General features: G+C 40.8%; 1 long non-coding RNA gene across 2 annotated transcripts; it reads left to right on the forward strand.

Moving 5' to 3' along the window:
• Nucleotides 1–8896: 8896 nt before the first annotated feature.
• LOC131592188 (uncharacterized) lies at nucleotides 8897–21745 on the forward strand. 2 transcript variants are annotated; one of them, XR_009280531.1, is made up of 3 exons: nucleotides 8897–9210; nucleotides 19714–19822; nucleotides 21611–21745. It is a non-coding gene; the product is annotated as an uncharacterized LOC131592188 (long non-coding RNA). The 2 variants fall into 2 exon arrangements; XR_009280532.1 differs by lacking the exon at nucleotides 21611–21745 and adding an exon at nucleotides 20517–20593.
• Nucleotides 21746–23159: the final 1414 nt, after the last annotated feature.

Genomic DNA, 23159 nt, shown 5'->3' on the forward strand with positions numbered 1-23159 from the left:
TCATATCTGAAAAGGTCAGTAACAATTGTTTTGTTCTGCTCAGTACTTAAAGCCTTGCAAGACCAAAGCACACAAAAAAATCTGCCTTAAAAACATTTTTTTCAATTAATTAACAGCTGTTTAGGAGATTTTATTACTGGAGTATTACTGGTGTTTCTGGAGGCAGAGTAAGAGAAAAGTGTTTTATGCTGGCAGTGGGGGAAAAGCAAAGATCTTTCCATAATGATAATTGCATACTCTTGCAATTTTTTATACAGGTCTTTTCCACACTGTTATACAATTTTGAAAACCCTATTGTTCATAATTAAAGTGTTCTGCACCTATATAATTATGTGGGGGCTTTCTGGCTGAAAGCTTTTTTATTACATTGATTTTTTAATTTTTTATTACATGGAGTCACTGTTGTGAATAGTCTTTAAACTTTTGTGGGGCTAGAAGTTCTAGAAGAAGTTCTGGGGAGAAGTGATTTTGAAAAGTGGGAATAGAATCCCTTGATGTAAAGATCAACATAACAAAAACTGGGTACGTGTATTAGAAATAGACACAAGAAAGGACACAGACTGGGGCATACTGAAGAATCCTGTCCCAAATATAGATTTGCCTGGCTGGTTGCTGAAAATGGCTGCAAGGTAAGCCAAGTATATCTGACATATAAAAATATATAGGTCATATATATATACACACACACACACACATATATTTTAGTATATCTGACAAGATATACTAGAAAAGATTTATGCTCAATTCAGGACCTGATTTTGAATATATTCCAAATGTGAACTGGCCCATTTTCAGCATGGAAAAATGTTTTGAGACTCATGATATAATGTGCAAAGATTCTAAAATATGTAACATCTCAGTCCTGTAACAATTTGGATGAGTGCTGTGCACTTAGTCCCAGTGACTCATCAGAACACTTCCCAGTGCCAAAAGGGGTGGCAAGACCAGGTCTCCATTTATCCTTAGCTGGGAATGAAGTGCCATATTTGTTCTCTTTGCTGCTGTCCTCCTTTGCTGACAGGGGTCCATCACACCCCCTGTATAACTGAGTGTCTCAGAGACAAAACATACCCTCCCTCAGATAAACACTGTTTTGTAAGTAGCTGAATTTGAGCTGGGCCTGGGTTATCACAACTGCTACTTGCTGTCTTATCAGGAAAGCTCCCTAAATAAGCTACTGCTCTCTGCTCACATGCAAAGAAAAAAGACCAGTCAATTTTCTTTCAGTGCAGGGTGCCCTGCAGCCTTTCACATCAGGGTCACAATAAAGTGGTGCAGCAGAGTAAGAAAAAGGCAGTGGAGAAGACAGCCACCTTCCTACTTTGCAGCATTTATGCTACATGTCTCTAGAGACTTCATCAAGGGAGATGAAAAACAGTCTGATCTTAAATCCAGAAATATACTTGCTGTTGTTACTAGCAGCAATTACAAAAGGATGTAACAGCCATTATTGTGATTTATGCTGTAGTTTGGTAATGCACTCTCAGTTAACACCTTTGATTCAGAGGCTTTCATGCAGTTTCTCAGTGCTAAGCATCCACCACCCCTGTGTGTGGGGTCGAAGGTTAATCTTGGAGGCTGTCCTTAAACTCCCTCTGTAGTCAATGGAGCATGACAAGTCCATTCAGAAGGTGATTCAAACTAGAGGGCTAATTTAGCAAATCTGAAAGATGTCAGAAAGGGCCTCTTTCCTTGCTAGATGCTGAGGGAGCTTAGGGAAATTAAGTGTATGAGGCTGACTGGAGTTTTGCTTGGTAGCTTGCTCTTCCAATAAGGTTGCAAGCTGCTAAACTGGAGGCCAGCACTTCAGAAGTGTTTAGGAATTAAAAAAACTAAAGTGTCTTAACAGCTCTGAATACAGGGACCCAAATATGTAAAAGGCAAGTGGACTAGAGCCATGTATTGTGGCAGTGAGTGAATATATCTGAAGTCCCAGTGCAAAACTGCCCTGCCAGAAGGAAGGAGTGCCCACACAGCGCAGCTGAGAGGGAGCAGAGAGCAGGAGAGTGCAGGAGCTCACTGCCTCCTCCTTGGCCCTGACGTTGGGATTGAGGAGAGGGCAGACAAAGTCTCTGCTTTTGTTCACTTTGGCCCAGCTGAGGGAGGGAGGGAGGGAGGGAGGGAGGGAGGCCGAGCCCAAGGCCCCTGCCGAGCTGCAGGCCCTTTGTGGCACACAGCAGGTGTGAGGGAAGCTCCTGTCCCCGGGTGGACGCGGATGCCCCCGCTCCTTTCACGGCCGCGCTGGGAACCGGGGCGAAGCCGCCTTTCTCAACAGCAGGCCAATTAATTCCTGGAAACAAACGAGCACAGGAAGGGGCCGTGGAGGGAGAATGGGGATGGTTTGGGAATAGCTCTGCAGGAGAGCTCCTTATCTCGCTTTTCCCGCTGATAGATTTAGGGCTTCATCCCACAAGGCGACCAGAATCTCCTGAGAGACCTCAGGCTGGCACCCTAACTACTTTTCTCTGTAGGAAGCTCATCTGGACACCTTTTAAATTCTTCAGTCGAAAGGGGCTGCATAACCTGAGATGCAGTTATCCCGCAGGCCCCTGCTGTGCCCACCGCAGCTCCCCGCTCGCTCTCTGTTTGAGGTGGCTGAGCTGTCGCCAGCCCCAGGCTCTTCCCCTGCTCCCACACCAGCAGCTGCACCGACAGGAGCCCTCAGCCAAGTGCCTGGCGTGTGGGAGACTCTGCCAGGACAAAATCACGGCTTCAGCTCTCTGTGCCGGTGCCAGCTGGGAGGCGTGAGCGCCAAGGAGAGCAGGCCCGGGGCTGCAGCTGCCTGGCTGTGCTATTGATCCAGAGGGTCAGCCAGTGGCACAGAGCTTCGGAAAAACAGCATTAAGCACCCAGAAGCAGAGAATCACTGAGGTTAGGAAAGACATTTATATCATCAAATCCAACCATTTAATCTGGAAACGCCACATCCATGACTTAGAGCAGAAGGTGCTGAATTTGCCTCATGCTTTTAATACTTAGAGTAGGTTTACTTAGAATAGAGAGGAGGTGGTTTTTTACACAGACAGATAGTGATAGGTCAAGTGGGAATGATTTTAAACTAAAATAAGCTGCCTTTATACAAGCAGGGACGCTCTGTACATATCCATGGAAAAAGAAACAACAGCGTGCATAAAAATCTGAATTTTTGTATTGCCAGCCAGCCTGTAATTTAGGAACTACTAAACTGACATTCCTGGAAGTCACTATTTTCTATTAAAAAAAAAGTCTTTGACGTTAAACCTCAGCCATGCTGTAGGAACAGAGTTGGACAATTTATAGACGTGATTGGTCATTTTCAGTCATTCCACCCTAGTGACAAAAAGAGATAGCCACTATCCACACCAGAAAGTCAGCTTGAACTATCTGAGGAAAGGACAAAATGAGAGGTTATGAATAAACACAGAATAAGAAAGGTAACAGGTTTACAACGAAGTGTGCAAATAATATGAGCCACAAGTAAACTGAACTTTTAAGCTTTGTTTATAGTTTGGAGGAGGTTTTGCCTGGCAAGTTGGAGAGATGACAGGATAAATTTTCTTCCCACGTGTATCTAGTGCTTGCAGTGCACACCCTGGCTTCTTGCCAGGGAAAGAGAAGTTTGTCTTCATAATCTGCCAGGTAGGCTTGCAAAACAGCAAAGATCACAAAATCAGACAGACTACTGCTCAAAACAGTCAACAGCTCTGCATGGAGAGCTTTCAAAGGGCAGGAGGATGGATTGCAGGTGCCTTTTGTCTTGGAATGAGAAGCTGACATAAACTCTCTTGCTCAGCATCATTCATCACTGTAAACACCCAGCAAGATGTGAACATGCCATGCTCATATCTTGCCAAGAACTTAGGGACTTCAGCTCACCTCTCTGGTGAGAGACCTCTGCTTAACCTCTCTGCTCTCTCTCAAAGCACCTTATTCCTCTTCAAGCTACTTGCTTTCTAATCTTCATCTCATCAGAAGAGCTGGCTTCAAAAAACATATTTAACAGTCATGAGATGGAGCTAAAGGCTTTTCTCTACTCATTAGTTTTCTATGTGTGATTTCTTTTAATTAGAACCTTCCATACTCCTTTTTTAATTGCTTGAATGTTGGAAATATTTAGAAGGAAACCTTGAGGTTTTTTCCTATGCAACTGAAAAAAACCATAGTGATAGCTCTTCATTCACTGCTTTATAAAAAAGCTGGTCTGGAAGAGTCCTGAGCCCTGCTTCAGATAGATATCTACCCTCTTGGACCTCTGGGCAATGCCTGGGTTTAACCTAATCCTGAATATTCTTTACCCAACCACAGCATCCCAGGGGCAGGACACTCTCCAAGAGGCATCATGTTTACAAGCAGCATTTGGAACAGATTTTGTCTCCATTTCTCCCCAAGAGTGGGCTGTAAAGAAATGAGGTGGGATGGTGAAGAGAAACACAGTTGTTTCTGTGTTTATTTATTTAAAGAAATAAAGCCTGCTTTATTTCTTTATCCACTGTTTGAGTTAATGATGCCCTGCAGAGCTCATTTTCTATCTGTCCCAGATAGAGAATGTATTGGAGAATACTGTTTTACATACTGTTTATTCCAGTCATAATTTTTAAATATACATATATAGATTTCAATATATAGCCTATATCTAAGTATATTTTTACATGGTTTATGTGTGCATTTTTTGAGTTCTCTATTGAAAACTCAGTGTACACTTTAACTGTGGAACTGTTTCTATTCAGGTAGCCATCACAGTTAAAAATCTAAACAGGTCCAAATAGCGATTAGACAAATTAATAGAAAAAATACCCCAAAACTTTCTGGACTGATAAATACAAAGACTGCTGTCTTGTAATTTAAGAAATCTCCAAGAGGTGGCTGTTAAGTTGGCAGAACACATTAATTAGGAGTTAAGAGGTTGCCTTCCTTGCCCTGAATTTGTTCTTTCCCCTGATGCTGCTGCTCCCTGTCTGTATTGATAACTCGTGAGGCTGGGATGATGCTTGACCTCTAAAACTGCCTCACAGCACCAGCCCCAACAGGCAAAACAAGGCAAAAACCAGCAGATAAACCAAAAGTGTGGTGGGATAATAACCAAAAAAAGAGAAAGGGATGAGACCACAAAACTTTCTGGCCGTGTAGAGGGAGCACACAGAGTTTGCTGGACTTCACCACCTGTTTGCCCTCATGTTTTTTGTAACGTTTCCAGTGTTTAACTGCAGGACTGAGGACATACTGCAGCATTTATCAAACAACATTTCTTTCTGTTTCCCTGCCACAACAATCTGGTGTCAGTGAGCACAGTGAAACAGAACTCAAGGAGAGCAGAGAGCCCCGAGGGACCAGCACTCAGAGGTATTCCCAGGGAGCCTGGCAGCACGTCCTGCTGCTTCGCACCATGAAGATGGGGGTTGCTGCCCTCCTTTCATGTCTCCTGTCCTCCTCTACTCTGGAACCCTGTCACAGAATTGAGCAAAGCCTGAAATGTCATGTATCAGTGCTATATCTGTGCTTTTAAGCTGTCATATTTGTCCTATATTCACTAATATTTTTTAAATGAGCAAATAATTCTCACGCTTTTTTTTTTCTTTTTTTCTTTTGGTTCCACTCTTCTATAAGTCTGTTATTCCTGAGCAGCTCCTACATGCTGTTCTACATGGGTGCTTTCATTACTGGAAATTAATTGCAAGCATTTTCCTGCTGGGATTTGTTGTGTGACTTCTTGCACTTGCAGTATGACATGAACTAAGCCTCTATCCCTAAGTGAGTCTGTGAAACTATTAGAATTGCCTTGCTGGCAGAAATTACAACATTTTCAAAAAAATGACACAGATGAGCTATTTGTTCTGACTTTTTTTTTGTCAGGAAACTGCACTTCTGGGTTCTTTCCAGAGAGCTAACAGAGAAAGGGCATCTGTGCATTCAGAGGGAACCCACTTATAATCTGAATTACTATTAATGGAAGACATTTTACACTTGATTTAATGAGAGGTTTTGGTTTTATCTGAGGCTCCATGTCTTTTTGCTTTGGGCTAAATTTCCACTGAGCTACATGGAAGCCTGACAATCACAGGAATTGAACCATCATGCCCTCATTTTCAACAGTCACAAAATTCTTTATTTGAAGCTGAAAAATTTCAGTAACAGGTGAACACCCCTGCACAGTTAATTATTTTTCATACTCTGAAACAGAAGCAGCAGGAAGGTTGTCTTTCCACCATGGGAATGTGCTTATCTATTTTTATTTTCCTGTAGTGTAGTTGCAATTTGAACATGTTTATAAGGTGCTAGTGTGTACCTTGAATGCAAACCAGCCATTGCTGATGGGCTGGAATGTCCTGTGACCCCATGAGGAGATAATAAAATTGTACTACTGCCTCCATACTTTGCTGAAGAGAACATAAGCTTTCCAGGAAAATGAAAAAATCAAGGCAATTCAGGAGACTAGTAATAGCTTGAAGCTTTTCACTTCAGTTATGGCTAAAAATATGCAGTTAGCCTATGATGCAAGTGAACTCAATCAAAAGACACATCATTAGCTTATAATGAAATGATTTGATCTTGACTTATTTCCATCTTGAATACATCATTACTGATTTTTTTTCATTACTCCCATTCTTGACATTGTCATGCAATTTTCAAGACAGAGTGAACTCCGTGAATTTATCCCCTCTTACTGCTGTAGCTGTGAAAACACATTTCCAGCTTTTAGCTGTCTCTGTTGTTTGAGCTGGCCTCCTTTTGCAAACACAGTGCCACCAAGACAGCCTGCTGTGGTTCCCCAGGCATCCAGCAGGAAGCCCAAAGGCTGACTGGCTCTCCCAGCACAGCCATCTTCTCCTCCACAGGAGAAAAAAAGCTAGAAAAGATCATTTACTAGGTGGACTAGAGAAGATGTTTTGGTGCCAAACAGACTGTGCCTGTTGTGCAGGCACCAGACCTTTATTTTGATTCTCCAAAGGGTCCCTGCCACATGGGGCAGGGCTTTGCAGGGTCACTGCTCAGGGCAACTTTTAGCTGGGACAACTTCATGGCTGCTTTTATCCTTTCTGGCCCTCCCTAATCTGGCTGAGATCTTCTGCTTGGCCACCCTCAGAAATTTCCTGCTGTACTTGCCATCAGGTAATGTGATGACTTACATCCCATTTTTGCATCTGTCACAGTAATATTCCTTGCCATCTTTACTGGAAAGTCAAGTGAAGATTGAGGGAAAAAACAGGGCTGCAAGTCATTGTGTTGAGCTGATAAAACCTTGGGCAGCTGAGGGCAAATCTATTTTATGGACTAAGTAAAAAGGCCCCACACTATCATCCTAGGCATTTTGCTTTACTCAGTGTCCTTTTTCCATCCCAATGTCATTGGATTTGTCATTTATACCAGGGGAATAACGAGAAAGCTTTCTCTGTATATATTTCTCCCTAAGCTCCATCGTCTGTGAGTGGTTAGGCTGGAGACCAGACAGATTGCCCTGGGACACTAATTAATGCGGAGCATTTAGTGACATTACATCACATTAAAACCAATTACACTTCCATTACACTTGTCTACTTTACCCCTTCCTGTATATGTGCCTGTTGAATCCAGTCCATATTTAATTTGGGAATGGATTAGCTAATGAGGTGGTAGAATCAGTTACTGGCCTGGCAGCAAGGCAGTGAAAGCCATCCAGAAAACACTTTCTGATCTGGAAGTTTTCTCTGAAGGGCAGCAAAGTAAAAAGAAGCTGGAGCAGGGCCTCTTCATTAATCCAACTTCCTCTAGGAATGGTCTGACCATAGTTCCCTCATGTGGTGAATTTTCTTCTTTTTTTTTTTTTTTTTTCCTTCTATTTGATGGTAGTGTGGGGTGACTGACAGAACAGTTACTGAGAAAAAACATTTGAGCAATAACTGTCTGAGGACAGAGGAAAGAATAACTGAAGACAGAATAACTGTCTGAGGACATTGCAAAACTGATGCCAAAAAAACCTGCTTTAGCTAAATAGACAGTGTTCAGGTATCAAAGTGATGCTCCAGAAATATTCTGTCAGTGGAATTATTCTGGAATGATTCTAATTCTTTATCTAATGCTTTGTTCTTGCAATTTTTACACGGGGCAGATGCAGAGGTTGCAGCATCCATAGTCAAGCAAACATTCTGTGCATAAAGCAGGTCTGTGTCCCACTTGCTAGTGTCACACAGCAACAACTAAAAGTGAGGCTCAGAGTTTTCAACAGGGAGAGGAACTGAGAATCTCTTAGGGGAGAAGGGGATACTCAGTGCTACCAGGGAGGGAACAGGAATGAGCCTGGGTCCAGGTGGAACAAAGAAGAGAAAAGGGGAAAAAAAAGAGAAAAAGGGTGGTGTGGGTACTGTTACATCAGCAGAAATTTTTTGCTGCTTAGTGTTAGTCTGGTACACTTCTTTGGCCAGGCTGTTGTTGGTGCCTGGCTTTTTGAACAGTGACAACCGTTAGGTACAGCTGTATCTAAAATGCACAGTCAAGAGCATTTCTAAAATTGACAGCTGATTTTAATACCTTGTAGCTTTCAACCATGAAGGGAAGAACAAACAAAACCTTTTGTGCTAATAATGTTTACACGAGTCCCAAAGCTGGCTATTTTCTTTTCTACAGTCAAGATAAAAGTAAACCAAACTGGACTGTCCAAAGAAGGGAACAATGAAAGAGCTTTTTATCCAGGCTCTTCCCTCCTGCTCTCCACCCTCTATTCTCTGCAACAAAAACCTGATTGGATCCTGAAAGACGGGGAATGCAGCATCACAGATTACAAGGACATGCGGCACATCCACTTGCTTTATCAGGTGACAGAACGACCTTCTAGTCCCAGCTCCAGCCAGCCCTCTCAGAGCCCTGTTAGCAACAACCTGGCTGAGCGTGGCAGCTTGACAGGGCTGGGCTGATGCCTTTTGTGTGGCCATTGCTTCTCATCCCCACTGCTGTCACTCTGCTGCTCTGAGTGGCAGGGGGCAAGGGCTGCGCTTTTAAGCAGAGGAGCTCTCTGAGGTGAAGTTGTGTGCAGCCTCACAGATGAGCATTTAAAGAAGTGGTAGTCACAAAATGAAGAGATTGAAATTATAATCCTCACGCCAGCCATGAATCCAAAACGTGCCAGGAAATAGTGCAAAGAGGAAGATGAGACACTGTAGTGCAGAGTTTGGTCTCATCTATTTTTCATTACATGGAGTCTTTATTTTTCTCTATGGCTGGGCACAGCTTGCCAAGGGATGAGTATCTTCTGTTTCTGAGGTAGTGCTTTTAGCTTTTCAGCTCTAACATCATTCTGAATTTTTGTTTTATTTCTAAACAATGTAGATGGGAAGGAGTGTGTGTGGTACTCCCCAGTAAACTAGGATTTTATTTGTTTCATACTTGGAAAATGTCATACGGATAGCTGAGGCAATTTTAATCATAATATCTTATAGACTGGCCAAAGCATCGTGCAGTTCTTCAGCTATACTAGTGCATGTATTAATTTACTCTGTTTATAATAGGGAGGCTGCTGGTACTTGAGGTAACTTAGAGGTTACCTGACAGATGTTACAGTCCATGCAGGTGTGAGTATGCACTAAACAGTAGGTCACTGAATTACAGTGCAGTAGCAGCCAAAAAAAGTAATAATAAAGGGATTTGGCAGTAGGCATAGAAAGGAAAATGTGAATTTTGGATGCTGCAAAGGTTTCTAAGATGCTGGGGAAACAGCAGCCACAGCTACTAGCAGCAATCTAAATACAAGTCTGCGTGAGCGATGAAAGAGAAGACAGCACAGAAGCTTCTGCTATTATTAATCATTGTAGAGATGGAGCAGGGAAGGCAGGGAATTCAGGGGCTGGTTTGTCAGATTTGAATGCATGGGAGAACTTGGACCTGTGACAGTTTGGGAAGGCACCCTGCCACAGTGTGCCTTACATTTTGCCCTTCCAAGGTCAGATTTAAAACTGTACACTGTGAAGGAACTTTCTAGGAAGCCAATGAGATTTAAAAGCAGTCTAAAAACATTCAAGCTGCCTTCAATCCTGTCTCAGAATGGCCAGTGTGCCCAGCCCATCACCAAGCAACTTGGGGGTATACAGAGCTTTTTAATGCAAGGCATTTTAGCACAGTCCAAAGATGCTGTCATGACACATGCCAGCAGTGATTCACTGCCTCTCAGCTGCCATGTGATTCCCTCCCCCCATACATTCTCTCTAATTATTGCTTCCTTTTTTTAAAAAAAATAAATCATTGTGTTCTTATCTTTCCCATATAAAACCATCAACTTGTCAAAAAAGAGAGTACCTGGTAAAATTTTCCCTTTTTTTTAAGCTCGTCTGGCTTCTTTCAAACTGAGCTATGCAAAGCTCTAGTGCAGCCTGACAAGTTCGAACTGCTGAGATTTCACAGACACTGGGGGGATGATGGTGGGAGGGAGCAGGGGAATTGTTCCTGTGAGGGTTTTGCTGCAAGCTGCTGCATTCTGCAGGGGTTGTCACAGACACTTTGCAACTGAGGTAGGGCAGGCAGCTAAAATGGAGCAGGGGAAGTCACATTCAACAGGAAAGCAGTATAGGCATAGAAAAATATGATGGTAAGTTGCATACTTCAGTGTAAGAAACACTGCTGATTTAAACAGCCAAAAAAGAGAAAACTTATTTTTGTAATGAGACTTGCCCCTGGAAAGGGAGCAGGGGGTCCTTGAGTCATTATTTGGAGCGTTTTATTTTGAGCAGAGGACTTACTTTACTGACTGAAACTGGATTGAAGGATTACTGTGCTACAAGCAGGCCATCTGTCCATAACTGTATTAGACATGATAATGTTCTTTTCTTCACCACTATTAATACCATGGCTCCAGTTGGCCTGCTCCTCTGCATCGTCTGCCTGGATCTGCCTGGTAAACAGGCGCTACAAGAGACTGCTCTATTCCTAAGATAAAAACATTTCACCAAGTCTAAAGGCCCCCATTGCAGGGTGAGTGAAGGAAAGGGAGCTGCTCTCTTTTGCCATGCAAGCAAGATGCAAACCCCTGGTATCTGGAAAGTTTTGTTGGTCAGTGCTCAGCAGCAGAACTGGATCTCTTTACACCAGTGATGCTGCTCAGACTTTCATTACTTCAGGAAAGCACTAGATCAGGTCAGTACCTTCTTACTTTTACCTTGTCATATAACTTAGGCAATTCTAAACTGAAGAAATTTGGAGAGACATTCCGGATTTGTTACTTTCTTGTGCAAGTCTCCAGCCCCCTGCGAGGTGCAATTACAACTGTTGGCATATTTAGGATGAAAGATAGTGTTTTATGGGTTATGCAACCAAGGTGGGAAGCAGAGACATGATGAAAAGAGAGATCTGCAGAAAGCAATCTGCTTTTGTAACAGCAAACTTTCAGCTTATTTGCCTCTTTGGTTGTGACACCTTTTATTTTGCTGAAGGAAGCAAGTAATAAGCAGCATTTAATCATCAGAATACCCAGGGATACAAATGCACTGTAATTACGCTGAGACTTTCTTCTGCCATTATCTGGATCAGCAATTGAGTTTACAGCTGGAATAATGTCTCTTCTTTTATCTTTTCTCAGTTGGTACCTTTCTAGATGGCAGATAGGAGCAAAGCTTATTTTCAGTATTTGTCAAGATCTATTTCTTAAACAGAAGCTGCTGTAGGAGCTCCTCTTTCTCCTAAGTTATAGCAGATTCACTCAGGAGCAGGAAATCACTCAGGAGACATCTTTCTACAGAGATTTTTTGCAGTTTTCTGGCAAACATTTCCCCAGTCTTCATGTCACTGGATGAGCAGCCATCAGGGAAATTTGTTATGGCTCTTCATCAGCTACAGTTTCTTTTCCCCCAGTTAGTGTCCAGATGAGCACAGCCTTCCCTTTCTTCCACATTCTCTAAGCTCATCCCCAGCTCCTGAGCTCTGGTTTTCTTTTGCCAGGACCTCAAAGCTGTCAGGGCAGAAATTGTGGAAGAAACAGCTCTTCCAGCAGCTTCTCAGAGCAAGGGAAGTTTTTCCCTTCTGCCTGGCCATTGTATTGAGACACTCTCATCACTTTAGCTCTTAAACTGTGAGATGCCCCACAGTGCAGGTTGTCTTAATCCAGAGGAAGTGAGGTTATAAAAGAGCAGTGCATGCAGTGTCATTATTAAAAAAAAAAAAACAACAAAAAAACTATCCTATGGCGTAATGGTATCATTTTGCCAATATTCTCTAACTCAATAAACAAGAAATAGAGCATTGAATTATAGCTAGTTGAAAAAAGAACCACAATTCTCACTAATAATATTTCTCTTTTCTGATTTGACAATAGCTGATGGCAGCTTTTATAGACCAGTCTGTGCTGAACACACACCTGCAAGGAAATGGACCTGTGAATTAATGGATTATAGACACCTAGGAATAATTTGTACAAATTGATGGCAAAGGCCAAATCAAGCACACAAAGCCTGCTCTGACAGCAGCTAGTGAGGTACAGGTCTCGAGGAGGTGGGTGACTTCCCTGTGCACTTCAGTCTGAGTCCCCAAGGTGCCCTGCTCTTCCAGCTGGGCCTAGAGTGAAAACAAATTTAAACCAACCCTTTGCCACAGATACTTTTGGTAGTGAGTTCTCACTTGTGTGTGTAATTACCACCTGAATAAATGCTCTTCACTGCAAGGAAGGATTGCACAGCTTAGCACCACACTGTGGGATAAGAGGAGGAAAAATGAGTGGATACCATGTGTGGGGAAAGTTAATATTAGTGTATTCCTGGTGCCAAAAGAGGATTTCTCAGCTTCTCCTTGAATGAGAATTTCAAGGAGAAACATCATCCTGAGGAGAGATACTTCTTGCTGGGTTTGCTCTTTGTGGTAAAATGTTTTTGTAGTTCTATTTCTGATGGAGGATGTGTAGGGCTCAAGCGTAGTGAAGGCTTTACATTGAAGGCCAAATTTTAACATAAGAGGCTAAATTAATGGGATCACTTCATTCTTCTTCTCTTTCCAGATGCTCACTGAACCTTTTGACACAACTTGAGTGGAGATGTTTCACAAAAGGTATTTCAAGTTTGTCTCCAGTAAGCAACTAAACCAGTTCTAAGTAAAAAAAAAAAAAAAAAAAATATATTTTCACTGCAAATTGTTGTCAGGTGATTTATAACACTAGTATGTGTGAGCCTAAATAAGCTTGATTAACAGCAGAGATTGAACTGTTTTTCTGCATGCATCAGATTATTTGAATAGAGAAACAATCTCAAGGACTGTAGCTATTCCATTTCTGTGGATTAACTGTTTAATTAGTTAGTTCAAGGAGGGCTGATTATGCCATCGCTCTGTCCATGCAAGTGCAGAGTGGACATTGATGGACCCAGGAAAACATCTGGTATTGGGTCACCAGAGGAGCAGACAGTCCTCAGTGGTCCTGCAGGGTCACAGGCTAACATGTAGTGTGAGGAAAACTGATTTTCAGGTCATAAGGGTTGTTAAAGGATGCATGGGAAGATCTTGGTAAAGTCATCTAAGTGTGTCTTCTGATGGACTTTGGCCCAGAAGAAGCTTGCTCTGTCAGGATCAACATATTCTTTGAAAAATAAAAAATCCTGGTCACTCACCAAGTTCTCGTTCAGGCTTGAGGGACTTGGTTTTTAAAATTTAATACCTGTTTTCCGGAGAAAAAAGTATGAGTTTGAGAAAAAATGTATGAGTTTGTTTCTGGAGGCATGTAAGTTTGCAGTTCTATCATAAGGAACTGCCCTCTTGTGGCTCTCAAATATTCCTTTCCCTTGCTGTGACCAAACTGCAACAAAGACATGATGTGACTCTGCACACCGAAGCTTTCTTGTCCTTAGGGAAAAATGTATGAAAGGTAGGGTCAAACAAAATGGAGATATCTTCTAATCTATTGCAATCCCCTGTGATAAGTGAAAATAGCCTGCTTGATACCTTTTCTAGAGCAGAAAAGAAGAATGAATCAGGAAAACCCCAAGAAATGCTCAGGCAATCAGGAAATGCTCTAAGAAAACATTAGGCTATGCACAGCATAAGAGGTTGTTTGGTTTCTTTTTCATCTGAGGGCAGATTGAGTCCGGTCCCTGAAAATTTACATTTTCTCCAGTAGGACCTCATCAACTGTCACTCACCTGCATTCTCCTGGTAGTGAAAAACTGATTCCTTACTTGTATGTAGAAACCTACGGCTAAAATAGTAGATGCTGCAAATTTTTGTTTTCAGTTTATACTTCTGAAGTACCAAAAGGTACATTGTGCATTGAGGAGGATCAATAAAATTGATATAGACAAATGAAAATGGCAAATACTGTCCACTCTGCTGGTTCTCATCCACATTTTATTAGCCAGTTTAGTGTTTTGCTGTCACTAATTCTTTCTAAGCACATCTTTTTCTGTTTTCATTTTGCACTCATCCTGAGTACATGTGCTGCAACAAGCAAAAACTCTTCAGCAGATGTTTCTGCTTTGGGGACTCTGGCATTCCATACTTGGATGTTTGTTGAGAACTAGAAATCCTGACTGGGATGTTTCATTTTTCTCACATGAGCTATGGGAGCGCCGCAGAATTACATCTAATCACTACTTATTCCTGTAGCTTTTATTAACATTAATTTCTCAACTTTGGGGACAGAACATACCCTTAGCAAATTTGCAGATGATGCTAAGCTGGGGGAATGCTTAACATGCTGAACAGCAAAGTTCCAATCCAAATAAACTTGCCTGAGACAAACTCTTCTCAACGGTGGCAAGTGGTATAAACAGGGAGAAAAGTCACATGTTGCAGCTTGGCAGGTTCAGGTTGAACATTGGGGAAAACTCCTTCACTGTGGGGCTAGTGCAGCACTGGAACAGCCTACCCAGAGTGGTCAGGGACTCTCTGTCCTTGGAAGTTCCTGGGACTCAGCCAGGCAAAGCAACAGGTGATCTGATCTAGTGCTGGCAGCAGCCCTGCATCCTGTGTGGGACAGGACCAGAGGCATCCAGAGATCTCTTCCAGCCAGCACTCCAATGCTTGTATGACTTTGAGGGATGCAGTGAGCCAATCTAAAAGAATCCTCTTGCAGTCAAGCTTTAATTGAACAGCCTGCAGTTATGAAGTGTTACTGAGAAGTGAGCTGTGTCTTCATGTACAATGGGAAATCTTATTTTCCCAACTCGTGCTACATGTGCTACAAAGCTTTACCAGAGCACGTGAGTCCCTGATGAGGGCAACTTTTCTTATTTGGCTTTTGCCCCAGTTCTGGAAGGCTTGTAGGACATGCCAACATGTAAGTATAGGTTTTGTTTTAAACCATTGCATCTATTTGTTTCTTGGTTAAACTTCAGAAGTATGTGCATAATTCTGTAATGAATCAGAGGATTTGCAAGTCCTTAGCTGGCTCCTGGTGTGGTGCTTGTTCTGCTCCTGAGGTACCTCAGCTGTGGCTGACTCTGAAGAATTAGGTCAGACAAACTGAATGTACGTTTTACATTGAGCACATCTGTGTCCCTTATTCAGGTTACTGCTTCACAAAATAGCACATCTGCATTCCAAATGAAACTTCCATGAAAATACAAGCTGCTCCTACCTTATGAGTCCAGTTCTTCCCAGAAAGAAAATCCCCCAACATCTGCAGAAGTGATAACTATTTCAGCTGGGAGTGTTTGCTGTTCCTTGCGAAATACACCCAAAACAGCTGAGGAGCGTTTTAAAAAGTAAAGAGAGCTTGCAAGTACTCCATGAAATGCTTTAACTCTTCACCAGATTCCTGTCTTGTTCCTCTAATGCCAAGAATGTTATCACTCTGGTTGATGCATTATTCATAGGACTCATTAATTTGCTGTCACACGGCCAAAGTTATTTTTTCACGGTATCTTGTTTCAGTATGAGTGAGAAGTGTAGAACCTAAATTCAAAGCATGTCCCAGGCCTGTGGAAACCTTTTCTAAGGATCTTTTTTGAGTAACCCTGTACAAAACTTGAGGGAGCAGCATTATATATTGAGATATTCTCATTTGACTGCAGTGTTTGGATAATATGTGCATTTGTAAGAATGTGTGCTATGCGAGTTTAAACATCCTGAAACTCAGATGCCCAGTTTAATGTGCTTTTCCAGAATTGTTCCATGTTTCTCTACTTGTTCTCATAATTTTTATTTTCATGTAGTTTTATGATACTCTTATTCCCCAGAGAGAATGATTGTACCCAGTGTAGAACAAGCCCTTGTTATATTCAAACCTTGTTATCTGACCACTACTTTCTGATAAGTTGGTTGCAGGGTGTCATTTGCAGCTAAGAGCAGGTAGGTTAGTGAATCTTCTACTTGGCAAAGGCCTCTTATCAGCAGAGAGATAAGAGCTATAGTGAATATTACAATGCATGTAATCAAAAGGGAACTTATGAGGTGCTGCTAATAGCTTGTATATTTTCCTCTTTTCAAAAATATCATTACTATGAGGCTTCTTGATTTGAACTTTGTCTTCTAAATATGGATATTTAGAAGAATATCAATGTATTATTAACAGAAATATGTCTGGCAAATCCTTTAGCCAGCATCTTGTCCAGTATTGTGTCTTTAGTTTTCACCATTGACATTTGTTTAGGGTAACTGAGTTGGCATTATTTAATACAAATTACTTCATCCAGGAAAATAACAGCATTCAAGTACTGTGACTTTTTGTTTGATCTTCACTCATGCTTTAATTTCCATATCATTTATATATTATAGGAAGCCAGAGACAGAATTAGTGTCAAGAAAAGCTGGAAAGAAAAAATTGCTCCAACATGCAAGATTCTCCTAGTCAGCTCATTCAGCCATTATACTAAATACATTTGTACAAGGTTCTTTTAGTCACATCATTTTATCCTGAAGCTGTGATTTAGTCAAATGAAAAAATGGAAAATACGATGTTCTCCAGTGGACTTGTGCACCGAACATTTACCGGTGTCTTTTCTGAAGCTGTTACATTGTCCTGTTTTCAGCCCCCTGGACAATGTAGGGAGCTCACAGGCTGCTCTGTACCTCTGCCAGCTGTTCTCTGTGTGGTGATAGCACTCATTCATGCCTCCTCTACTCCCAAAACCCAAGGGGCCCATTGGCACATACAGGAGTGGTGTGTCTCATCAGCTCCCCCTCTGAATGACTCCTGGCTGGACCCTCCAGAAAGGCTGAGGTCAACATTTGAAGTGGATGCAGTTACCACTTCTTTATGGTAACCCACTTCTTTATGAACAGCCCATGGGCTCTGAAAATAAATTGTGCTTTAAACAGCAGGTAAGGATTAAAAATAAAAAATAAAAAAATGGGCAGGGGGTTTCTTGAGTATTGCTGTTAATCTCTCTGCTCCTGGTCTTTTTATACAGGTATCATTGAATTAGTATAAAGCCATGTGCATATAAAATTAGGAGACTACCGTGTGGAATACATTTTCTCTTTAAACAATTACTTATTATTGGCAGGAATACTTAATGCTGGAGATACCATTTGGTGTGTGGCCAAGGATAAAGACCCATAAGGATTATGCATGGTTTAAAAAGAGAGGCTAGAAGTGGATCTTCAGCTCCAGATTGTAGACACTTGCACCAGGAACATGAAAGAGATTTTTGTGTGAGCTGGGCGCATGAGTACCCATCCTAATCAGAGCAGAATTTAACATTTTTATAAATATCTAACCAGATGAAATGCTCTTAAGGTACCTAAAGTCTTTGCACTGGCAGGTATAATACAAGACACAAAGGAGCCCTGCGCTCTCCAGCACATAAATGAAAGTTGGGAAGGATACCATAGGATAACGGAAGCAGCGGTGTGTGGACAAATGAGTACTGATTAGATAGATTAATGAATAACCTAAGTGACTGAAGAATAGTCTTCACTGTAGCTGAGGAGGGTACAAAGCCAGCATGTTATCTATATGCCTAATGAGACATTAAAAAAATTGCTCCAAATTGTTGGACTTGTTATAGGTGAGGCTTTAATTGATAGTTATAGTGATCCAAAATCTGAGCTCATTAGCTAACAGCTGTATAAGAGTAACCCTTCTGGGCAATGACAGAGCTCAGAGGGTCCCCTCATAAAAGTCCTTAGCTTTTGTTCAGTGATGCCTTGATGGACATCTTGACTTGCTAGGCTGTTCTGGCTTGTGTAGGAATAAGCCTAAGTAGTTGTAAGGTTTCTTTGGGTTCAGTGAGTTACAGAGTTGTCTTTGTCGCCTTTTGTAAATGCCCTGGGTGTAGACTCCCTTCAGAGAAGCAAGCTCCAGGGATGTAATTACATCCTCCATGTCCGTGGACACACAAGAGACGTTTCCCAGAGCACAATACCTGAAGGTGCTCTGTTGCAAAGTTGGTTTTCTCAGAAACTCTGAGTACTAGAGGAATCTTTTGTACTGGCAAGGTTTTCATTTCCAACTGTGCAAGAAACTCATGGATCTAGCTAAAACCTCAAAACATCTGAATTTTAACCCTTGCACTGTGTTCTTTGGACTTAGGCCAGATGCTTCAAGATCTCTGTAATTCCTTTTACATATCTTCTATACAGCCCATTTTCCTCCTCCCTGAGTATTGCCCTGTATATAATTAAATTCCTTGTCAGCTGAAACTGGTGAGTTGGCTTCTGTGAGATTTTGTTCAGACACCCCTAACCTTTTTAAAGAGGCATCTGAAAGGCTTCTTACCTGTTGGATCCCAAAGTATATTACTACCTAATTTTTCAGATGTCTAAGCCTCCTTGCCATTATCTCCTGAACTGTTCATTGCCTATCTTGCTTGGTGTGACAGTGACATTCTGGTATTTGCATTGCTTAGTCCCAAGTTCAGAGAGTAAATGGAAAAGCCAGCAGACTCACAAGGAGAAGGCACAGAGAAAGCACCAGGTACAATTCAGCCTTTTCCCTGGTCCTAATCTATATATGCCCTTCGAAGAATACTCTATTATATCTCCAGTTTAAAGAAGCTTCCAGTATTACACTCATTTCATCAAAGCAATAGTGATTTGCAGTAGATGACTGGCCTAGTTATGTTCAGATTTTTAGAAACAGCCCAGCAGACAAGTGCAATGAATATAAAGGATTATCAAATAAGCCCTGTATTTGGTTTATTCTATTTCATATCTCACTGGTGTCAAAAATGCTTGTATGGTTCTCTTTGAGGGAATAATTCTTCCATTTCAATTTTGGTTTCTTCATCCTACCTGCTGGGTTATTAATTTATTATTTTTTTTCCATAGAATTTCCTTGCAGCAAAAGACCATAACCTCTTGGGTGAATGGGTAGAAACTGCAATCTGGCCATTTTCAAGGGGAGATCAAATTACACAGTTTGCTGTATAAAGCACAAACAAATTTTAGTCTGGTTGGCGCTTATCTATTTTTGCAAGTACATCACTTTGGAAAGAGACTTGCTCAGCTAATCTATGGCTGTCATGGAAATGTAATTTTTCCTTCCTCTGGACCAATAACAGGCACCTGGCAAGCTTGCTTGTGCACCCATGCATTCAAGTCTAGCAGTTTCCATGGAAACCCATCAAACTGTCGCACCAGTTTTCTAACATGCTGCCACTTCACAAACACGGGACAAGTTGTTTTGCACAAAATTCCTCTATAATGCTCTTCTGTTTTCTCTCTGGAGACAATTCAGCAAGACTAAATGTTTATATGTTTAGATGGCAAGAATTGCTTTTTATTTTATTGCAATTTTGTTCATAATAAATAAATAAACAAACAAACAAATAAATAAATAAAACATTATTTATATATTATTTATATATATTATTTATATATTATTTATATGCATATATAATTGTTATTTTGTTGCAGGTAAACCAGCTCATCTATGTGAGAACATTCAGGCTAAGGCTTTCAGAAACACTTAAAAATATATTTTAGGCTATTTTAGGTGAGAAAAAGGAGAAGTTTCTTTTAAAATGTAAGTATATTTTTACTTAGATTTCATTAATACGCCACCTATGTCTCTGGCGCCCTTCTGGGAAGATATTTGAATTCCTAACTCAATAAACCAGACACAGCTGCTTCTTTAGTGAGACTTTCACATGTTAGCCATGCTAACTTTCAAGTTAGTTTGATAAATTTGTTAAAGGAGCTAAAGAACACGAACTCTGTGACAACAGGAGATGGGAGTCAGAGTTATGAGAGGTCTTGTTCACTCTAGGACTTAAGGCCCATCTAGTGACTAAAAAAATCCACAGCTTCTTTGGTTATGAATAATTCAGATTTCAAGCTGTATCCTAAGATACCCAACAAACAGGTTTTCCGAGGAGCTTCAGAATCTCAGAGGTACTGACTTGTCTGGTACTCTCTCATCTCTTTCCAAACATCTAGGTTTCAGATATGGTCCAACACACATATTCCTCACAGGTTTTCTGTTTGAGTAAAACTTGTGGCATGTACCCTCCCACTATGCAACTCAACATCTTTTTATTATTCAGCTGGTTGAAAGTAAATAAATATCCTGACATGACCATTTTTTTGACTCATGAACTGCTCATTTAAAAAAATTATTCCTGAATCTTAGAAGCCACCAGTGCCTATAATGAGGAATATGTTCTGAGAATTTTTTAAAATATCAAATGTTTTTCTGCATTTGTTTCTTCCCTATGCAGTCCTGTTTCATTAGCATCAGCAGTTGGCCCTCTGTCTAAACTGGAGAAGCATCAAACACAATGATTTCATCCTGTGGTACAGCAAAAAATAGTTAATGGTACGTGTGAGCTGAAGCTCAAAGAAGAAGTTCAAAAACAGGACAATTAATGGTGGGAGCCATAGAACTAATGCACAGCAAAATTTGCAAGAAGGCCTTATCCACTGAATTTTTATGATAGAGATCAGATGGAGTTGCTTGCTGAAGGGGCATAAACTGGATAAATGCCTATTTATCTAGAAATATCTTTCATCTGAGGAAATGGAATAGTGGATACCGTAAAAGATTGAATACACTTAATATTGGCTTGCTTAATGGAAAACTGCCTATGCTATTAGCTTTAATTTAATGCTAATTTGCCCATTTAATAACAATTGATATTAAACAGTTTCCTATTTAATGTTAATTGAAAATCACTGGTCTCTTGTTCCAGACAATATTTAAAGTCGCTTATTTCCACTAGTGACAAAAAAATGCATTTTTATTGTGGCCTGAAAACTTTCCAGGAAATATAAAGAACAGAAGAAGCATAGATCAGTCAGTAGAACTGTACACTTTAATTTAATTGTACTATTATTTTTAAAATGACCATCAAAGCCCTAGAAACATAATTAAATGTCACAAAAAATGAAGGATACACTGAGATGAAACTGCAATTGCTGCAAACTGAGTCATATTGTGTTTTCTTCTTTTACTTTTTTTCCCTTATTTTTTCTTTCTGGTTGAGCATGGGCATAAAATGGTTGTGGTAAGGAAAGGAATTCTGGTTTGACTGACACCTTTTCTGGATTAAATCATGTATTCACCTTCTGATTTTCCAGGGCAGCTGCCACTGGCCTGCCAACAAAAACTGGTGGAATAACACCTCAAATTCACATTTACTATTTTGCTATCTGTATGAATATACACTGAAAAGATGCATTATGGATTCCAGACTGTCTGTGAACTCTAAAAAGATTCTCAGCAGCCTACAGCCTCTTCCTATAGGTATCTATGAGCTTTTTTTAGATGGAGAATGTAACTCTTTTTGAAAATTATATTCTATTTCTACTGCAGGTGTGTTTGTGTCACATGGACCATATGTGTAGACTGTTTATAAAATATCTGTGTCGATTCCCTCATGCATGCACATGCCCAGAGTAAAAGGAATATGTAACACCTGAGGCTGGGATCAAAAGATGAAGCATTTTCACATGCTATGGTAAGTACATTTGCATTATAATTTATAAGTGGTCTGTCAGTCTAGCTGTCTAATCTGCTACTGATGTCAGGGTCTTTGTACCTACCTCAGTCTTGCTGTATTTCTTTGCTATCATTTTCTTTTCCAGGATCTGACTCTAGTTTGACACAAGTAATCAGAGTTATGTTTTCTGTGTGTTATCTTACTGGTTTATTTCAGAAAGTACAATGAGCCAATTATAGTATTGCCTGTTTCCTACATGCTGGGGAAAAGCTCTAATTGCTTTCTGTCAGTTGACCCAGGCATGGATATTTCCTAAGTAATTTCTTTTCTCCAGCAGAATAATCTCCCACTGAGAATTCTCCCTCCTTATTTTAGAAATATGTATTTTGGTGGGTTATAATTAATAACAGTGATGTTATTAATCTCCACAGCATTTTCTAACCTTACAAACAAACAAATGAAAAAAAATAAAAAGGGAAAAAAAACCCTGTAATTTATCATGCAAACGAATTAAATTATGGCCCACTCCTTCCCTGAGGGGAAATAGGTTTCCTGTACGATTCTCAATCCTTTCCCACAAGGAATAGAGCCTGTAAGAGCCTTTTAAAAGCAAAGCTTATTGCAGAGGAGTGGGAGGCAATACAGATTACTTTACTGTGTGCCTCATTGCTCTTACACATAAAAAGTGAAGAATGAATTCAGAGAAATGCTAATGGTAATAGGTCCATTTTGGACAGAAGCTGGCAGCATCACTGGCAGATCCCCCTGTTTTCTGATTCTGATTTGGGCTGACATGCAAACATCCCTTCACCTGGATCAGCACGAGGCATTGAGTACATCGAGCTATTGCTCTCCCACTGCTTGCATTGATGATTCATCTTCTGCAGTAAAATTTGACAAGCAGAAAATTTTGAAAAGGTCAAGTCTGGGGTCTCCTGAGATTATTTTTGACCTTAGTTTTGACAGCAAATGAAGGAAATCAGTAGCTGTGCACATTTTGCAAGTCCATTAAGCAAGTGAGGCCTGGCAAGTTGCTGTTATTAGTAGGATTAGTGATAGCAACCTTTCCATAGCTAATGGAAGCCAGAGTTGACATTAGAGTCTGGCAAATACAGAAAGGCTTGTGCCACTGCAGGGACAAAATAAACACACACAGCAATTGATTGTGGACACAAAGGGGCTTTCCAAACTTGAAATCCCACTGCTTTGAAACCATGAGACCATATCCTGGTAGGATCTTTGATCTCTGAGATACCAGCATTTCAGAAGGAGGCACTAAGGCTTTAAATAGGTTTGTTGTATGTTCCTCTTCATGGTGACCTGAAATGTCTGAATTGCTGGTCTGACAACTGTGGTGTCTTATCCTGCTGGAAGAGCAAAGTAATCCTCACTTCAAATATGACTTTGCAGGGTCAGATTGGA

Source organism: Poecile atricapillus, chromosome W, assembly GCF_030490865.1.
Source record: "Poecile atricapillus isolate bPoeAtr1 chromosome W, bPoeAtr1.hap1, whole genome shotgun sequence".
In the NCBI taxonomy this organism is placed as follows: domain Eukaryota; kingdom Metazoa; phylum Chordata; class Aves; order Passeriformes; family Paridae; genus Poecile; species Poecile atricapillus.